Here is a 7,052-nt window from a genome sequence, read left to right as displayed (position 1 = left end):
TGTATGTTGAAACCTAATCCCTAGTGTGATGGTATTTTGAGGTGAGGTCTTTAGGAGGTGATTAGGGCATGAGGGAAAAGCCCTTATGAATGGGATTAGTGCCCTGATAAAAGAGACTCCAGAGAGCCCACTACCCACTTTTCTATGAAAAGACACAAGTATATGCCTTCTCTGAACCAGGAAGCAGGTTCTTACCAGACACCAAATCTACGTGTGTGGGAGGCAATTAGACAGACGTGAGCAGAGCAAGGACGATTCTGAAATTCTACCACAGATAAACTTGTGTAATGTCTCCTCAAGAGATACTTTCCCTGTCTAAGTATGCAAGGGGAAAGATATCAAAGTTCACCACGGACTATTTCATAGAAAACTTACAGTCAATGTAAAGTACAATCACCCATTAAAATACACAGGAGAGGTAGATTATAAAATTAAACTAGATAACATAATTGGAGGTAAAAATTTAAAAAGATATTAGAAAAGTATTTCAATGGAAATGTTGTTGGCTAGTTAGACAGACGTGAGCAGAGCAAGGACAATGGGCCAAGTACAGAAGGTCACCAGGGTGGAAAGCCCCAGGTACCTAACAATGGAAGATCAATTGTAGGGTGGGACCTCACCTCCAGGGTGACTTTTCCTCCCCCAGCAGATTGCTGGTCTTATGGTTTGGACCCCCTGACCTTGCCTCCCTAGAGATAACATCTAGGCCTCAAGTTGTATTTCAGCTCCAGGCCCAGATAAGCAACAGAACCAGCCTCAGGACCAGCAGCACCAAATAATGACCCCCTGCCCTGGTGCCAGCCAATCAATCAGTGGAGACCACAACCCTGAAAGGACACACCTGGAAAGCTGCTGAATATTCTAGTCAGATCTTCCCCCGGAACCTTTGCTAAAATCACCACCCTTAAAACCCTTAGGACAGAGGACCCAGGGAAAGATCTTAATAGAATATTCTGCAGTTTTTCCAGGTGTGTCCTTTCAGGATTGTGGTCTCCACTGATTGATTGGCTGGCACCAGGGCAGGGGCCCTGACTTCAGCATGGCTGGTTTTATTGCTTATCTGGGCCTGGAGCTAAAATACAACTGAAGACTAGATGTTATCTCTAGGGAGGAAAGGTCAGGGGGTCCAAACCATAAGACCAGCAATCTGCTGGGGGAGGAAAAGTCACCCTGGAGGTGAGGTCCCACCCTACAATTGATCTTCCATTGCTAGGTACCTGGGGCTTTCCATCCTGGTGACCTTCTGTACTTGGCCCATTGTCCTTGCTCTGCCCATGTCTGTCTAACTAGCCAACAACATTTCCATTGAAATACTTTTCTAATATCTTTTAAAATTTTTACCTCCAATTATGTTATCTAGTTTAATTTTATAATCTACCTCTCCTGTGTATTTTAATGGGTGATTGTACTTTACATTGACTGTAAGTTTTCTATGAAATAGTCCGTGGTGAACTTTGATATCTTTCCCCTTGCATACTTAGACAGGGAAAGTATCTCTTGAGGAGACATTACACAAGTTTATCTGTGGTAGAATTGCAGAATTTTTGTTATAACACTTCTTTACATAGAAGACTTTTTGTCTAGCAGTAGTCAGTTTTTCATTTTCTGACCCAGTATGTAGTTTCCAGTTTTGTTGAATCCCTGTTTACCTCGACTTGACTCTAATCAGGTTCAATCTCTTTGTTATGTTTTCATAGGATGTTTGAAAGAGATGATAAACCAGAGTGTCCCCATATTTTTTCTCTTAAAAATAAATAAATATTTGTTTTCCTTGTTTATTTAAAAATCAAACAGAATTTCTGGTTCCTGTAAAGATGGAAACCTGGCACAGATTGCTGACTCCCTTCCCAAGAATCAAACAAGGAAAAGCTTAAAGGGAACATGAATTCTAGAAGCTAATGACGTGGACAGTAAGAAACTTCTGGGGAGATGAAAGCAGTACACCTGAAGGGGGTGAGGCAGGGGTTGGCTAGAGCCTGGGGCAGAAGATTGCAGAGAGAAGTAGGTTAGTGGCAACAACTACACTTCCTTTTGCTTCTTCCCTACTCTGCTTTCAGGCAATGACTGCTTCTATGTTCACCAGGGAAATCGGTGAAATAGGGGACCAGCAAATAAAATCAGGCAACCAAACTCTCAGCCAGAATTAGGAGTTAATAAAAACAGGGGAGAACAGGTGGGCCTGAAGCATGTACTCCTCCATTTCTTCACCATGCTTCCCGATTAACTTCCAAGTTACAGGTCTAGTCTGGACCTTGCCTTTGAACTCCAGACTCATACAGAAGAAACTGTCTATTCATAACTTTCTGTGGATATTTAATAGGCATCTCAAACAAAATGTATTCTCAACCAAACTCCTGATATTCCCCCTAAAACCTGGTCCCTCTGCAGCCTTTCCTATTGCAATAAGTGACAATTCTATCCTTCTAGTTACTGATTCCAAATCTATTGGTACTGTATTCAATTTATAAATTCACACAATGGAGAACTATGCATATGTAGAAAGGAATTCACACCTGTATGGAGTGAATTCACTGATGTGTGGTTAGGTGAAAAAAAGCAAGTGCAGGATAAAGTATAGAGACTCCACTTTTTACCTAAAAATGGAGAAAATATGAAAAATGCACATATTTTCAAAAATGGAAGAATATATTAAAATGTAATAGAAAAGGGAGGAAGGAAGGAGCAGGTTAGAAAGAATAGAGTTAGAAGTTAACTTCTCTGAATATACTTTGCTTTATAGCTTTTAACTTAGAAACCATTTAAATAGTTTTAAAACAAAACTAAATCAAAATAGAATATCAATCCTTGAAAATGGAAAACAAAATGTCAAATATATCATGTTGATAGATTAACTATATAGAGAAGAATTAATTTGATAACTTAAAATACAGCAATTGCACTATACCATCCTAGTGGAATACATTCTAAAGGGAAAACTAGAATTGCAAAAGGAATCTTAAATTCCATGCAGGGGTCATATTGCTAATAACAATAGTATGAAACTGTTATGCACATGTATATAATAAGATAAAGCAAATAAGAAATCTGTAATGCTGTTTGAAACTACCATATATACACATAGAATAAGCTCAAGAAATTAAGTAATTATGTTCATGAGTAAGAGTAAAAAGATATAAATATAAAATCAAAAAAGTTAGATAAAGAAAACTATAACATTGTATTTGAATTGGAAATATGAGTATTAACTCATGAGGTATTTTCCTTTTTCGTAGAATACATATTTCTAGCTCTCTCAAGAGAAAAAGCCTCGAAGCAATGACCAACCCAATGAGGACCCCTAGTGCCCAGATTGTAATCTCTAAATACTTTTTCTCATGAAAAATAACCTGGGCTCCTTGGGGAAATGGATGAGTTCCTGTGGGAGCAGGAATAAGACGGAATACCTACTCATACTAGGAAACAAGGGTGCTATTGAAGTCCACTGGGGTCACTTTGAAAGGTCACAGGAACCAATGTGAAGAAGCTTGCAATGGTCAAAACTGAAACAGTTTGAAAGAGCTCCCAATAGCCAAATATGGAACATTATCAGTAAGAATAATGACTGCAATAAAAACATATAACATATGGTAAAGTCCATAAGTTTATGATACTTTAAAAAAAACCTAAACTTTAGCGGATAAAAAGAACCGAATAACTTTTCTAAAAACTGGAAATGCAAGAAAGTTAATACCACCTGGGCCACCCTTATACAAGAATGGGAGTGAGTGGTAAACATTCCCTTCTTCCCTCTCAAGTAGACAATTCTCACATGCACTCTACATTGCTTCCCAAAGAATCCCAAGAAGGATTAACCTCCAGCTCCCCACAGTGGGATCAACTCAGTGTGAAGTGTTCTCAGGTTATCTTTTCCTCCTTTTCTGTTTCATCCTTCCTTCTTTTGTCTGAGACGATCAGAAACTGGAAAAGAGGCCTACAATAGACCTTTTCCTCCCAATCCTCGGAAGGAACCAACCCTGCCAACACCTTGATCTTGAACTTCTAGCCTCCAAATTTATAAGACAATAAATTTCTGTGGCTTAAGCCACCCCTTTTGTGGTACTTTGTTACAGCAGCTCTAACACACTAATTCAAGGAGGGAGGTGGAAAACCAATATACTAAATTTATTATTGGTCATTGTAGGGAGTTAATAAGCATTATCTCAAGAAATACAGGTGAATTAGAGTGCTATAATTAACATAGTTATAAAGGAAACCACTTGTACAAAAACACAAATACTTTAGTGTTTACAGAAGAAACACAAAAAAAACAAAGATGCTATAAATCATGAAAACAGAAAATATAACTTAAAATTTTGCAACCAAACTTAATGTGAAATTACTAAACTCTTGTACTTAATGTGAAATTACTAAACTCACCTTTTAAAAGAAAAAGTTTTCAGATTAGATCACAAAGTGAAACTCTGCTCTGTATAAGGGCACATGTAATGGAGATTTTCTACTGCATATTGCTTTGACCATTTGAAAATGAATCTCTCATTGCTCGGTAGGAGCTGAATCAAGAGGAGTATGCTACCCCTAAAGATAACCCTGACCCTATATTACCTTTGGATGTCACAGATCAATTTGGAAACTTCTCTGATACTGATTATACATTTATGGGTGGATCTCTGCGAATGAAAAATGTGCTTTCAGATATAGGGTACATTAGAGAACATATAGGCAGAGGTAGGATTCTTTGTCCATAGTTCAAATATGTGTGCCCCAAACTCAGAAAAAGTTAAAAATAAAATATGGCAAAGGCATCAGAAAAATCCAATGGAAAAGAAAGCTGGGGCTATGATCTAAGATGTAAGTGGGAACTAGATCCTTCTACCATTCTAGCTGCAATTTTAATATAGACTCTGTCATCAAAAATAAATAGCTGATTTTACAATTGAGTTATGGACATAATAAAGTTCCTCTCTTCTGATTCCTCTTTTTCTCTAAAATTGCTGATTGTGATCAGCCTCTAAGTTTCAAATATAAGCATATTTTACATATTTTTTCCTTCTCCCTTCTAAAAAAAAAATGTATTTGGTGTAGGACGGAACCCTAGACGCTAACACACACACACACACACACACACACACACACACACACAACCTCTCCAGTAACCCTGTTCATGTTGCCACTCTTTCTACAGTCTGCCCCTCCCACACCATCCCTCTTTCATTCATTCAGCAAATACTTATTGAGAACTTATGTTTCTGGCATGATCCTTTTTTTAATATATCTTTTATTGATTTCAGAGAGGAAGGGAGATGGAGAGAGAGATAGAAACAATGATGAGAGAGAATCATTAATCTGCTGCCTCCTGCATGCCCCCACTGGGGATCAAGCCCCCAACCTGGGCTTGTGCCCTTGGCTGGAATCGAACCTGGGACCCTTTAGTCTGCAGGCCAAGGCTTTATCCACTGAGCCAAACCAGCTAGGGCTGGCATGACTCTAAGTACTGGGGACAGATTACTGATCAAGGTCCCTCCTCTTATGATGTGTACATTCCAGAGGAAAGAGTCAGACAAAAGGGAAAATCATCTCAGGTATCAGGAAGGGAACCTTCCCCCTAAAGTCTCTTTCTTTAAAATCTTCCTCTTTTCTCAGCGGCTGACTTCGCTCTCTCTTTAACACTTTCTTCACCAGCCTCTCTTCCCATAGCCCCTGGTCTTGCATTCCAGCCCTTATAACTTTTTAGTAGACCATTTAACATGCATACAACTTTGTTGATAGGGTTCTGCTTTGTTCTGCTTTGCACATAGATATTACTACCTCCATTACTTCACTCTATGCAAGGTCTACTCGGTTTCTTAGTGCCTCACCCATCAAGCTCCATATTTTGAGATTCTTCTGCTGCAGATAACAGCCCCCACCTCTCACCCAAGATCCCTTAAACTAATCTCTCTTCCTGGGTATCATTTCCAGGGAAACAACTACAAGCAGCAGCAGCAATTGCTCTGATTAACTGTGAAGTCCCCTAGTGTCTTCTTTCCCACCCTCTTCAGCACTTGGGGATTTGGGAGTTTGAGTTCATACTTCTGCCCTGCTGCCCTAGGTGCTTAGAGAAGCATTAAGAGCAGCTTGATTGGCCCTATAATACCTGCCTTTGTAATCTGCCCTCACCATTATTGGCTGTCTGCTCTTAGCTGGATAATCAAGACTCTCTATGCCACAATTTCCTAATATACAATGTTGGTGAAATAATAGTACCTTCCTCCCAAGGTTACTGTCAAGGTTAAATGAGATAAACCAAGCAGAGCACTTACAATGCTTACTGGCTCATTTTATTCTTAAAACCATTGCATAACAACATGTACAATTTATTTTGTCCACAGTACACACACACACACTCAACAGTATCCTATATAATACTACATAATAAAGAGGTAATTTGCAAATTGACCATCACGCCCTCACACAAGATGGCCGTGCCCATGTGGTCACAAGATGGCCTCATCCATGTTGTCACAAGATGGCTGCTACAAGATGGCCAGCAAGGGAGGGAAGTTGGGGGCAAACAGGCCGGCAGGGGAGGGCAGTTGGGGATGACCAGGCCGGCAGGGGAGTGGTTAGGGGGCAATCAGGCTGGCAGGCAGAAGTAGTTAGGGATAATCAGGCAGGCAGGCAGGCAAGCGGTTGGAAGCCAGCAGTCCCAGATTGTGAAAGGGATGTCCGACTGCCGGTTTAGGCCTGATTGCACAGGGCCTTAACCAGCAGTCGGACATCTCCCAAAGGGTCCCAGATTGGAGAGGGTGCAGGCTGGGCTAAGGGACACCCCCCTCTAGTGCACGAATTTCGTGCACCGGGCCTCTAGTTCAATCATAATGCCTAAAAAATTGCAAAAGAAAGTATTTCACAACATATCAAAGCCTTTAGATAAAGGAAAATATCTAGCAATCTGTTCTTTAAAATGATGTATCCATGCAATGTTCTTGAAGCAGCTGGGTTCAGTTTTTGGTAGCAGAACCAACTTGACCTTGGGAGTGGAGAGAGTTCATCCCCTAACAGTATACAGAGGGCTTTTAAGTTCCTGAGCTCCTTTAATCCTCCCAACAGCA

The sequence above is a fragment of the Cnephaeus nilssonii genome (genome assembly GCF_951640355.1).
Source record: "Cnephaeus nilssonii genome assembly, chromosome: 6".
Lineage (NCBI taxonomy): Eukaryota > Metazoa > Chordata > Mammalia > Chiroptera > Vespertilionidae > Cnephaeus > Cnephaeus nilssonii.
Note: the sequence above shows the minus strand (reverse complement) of the source record.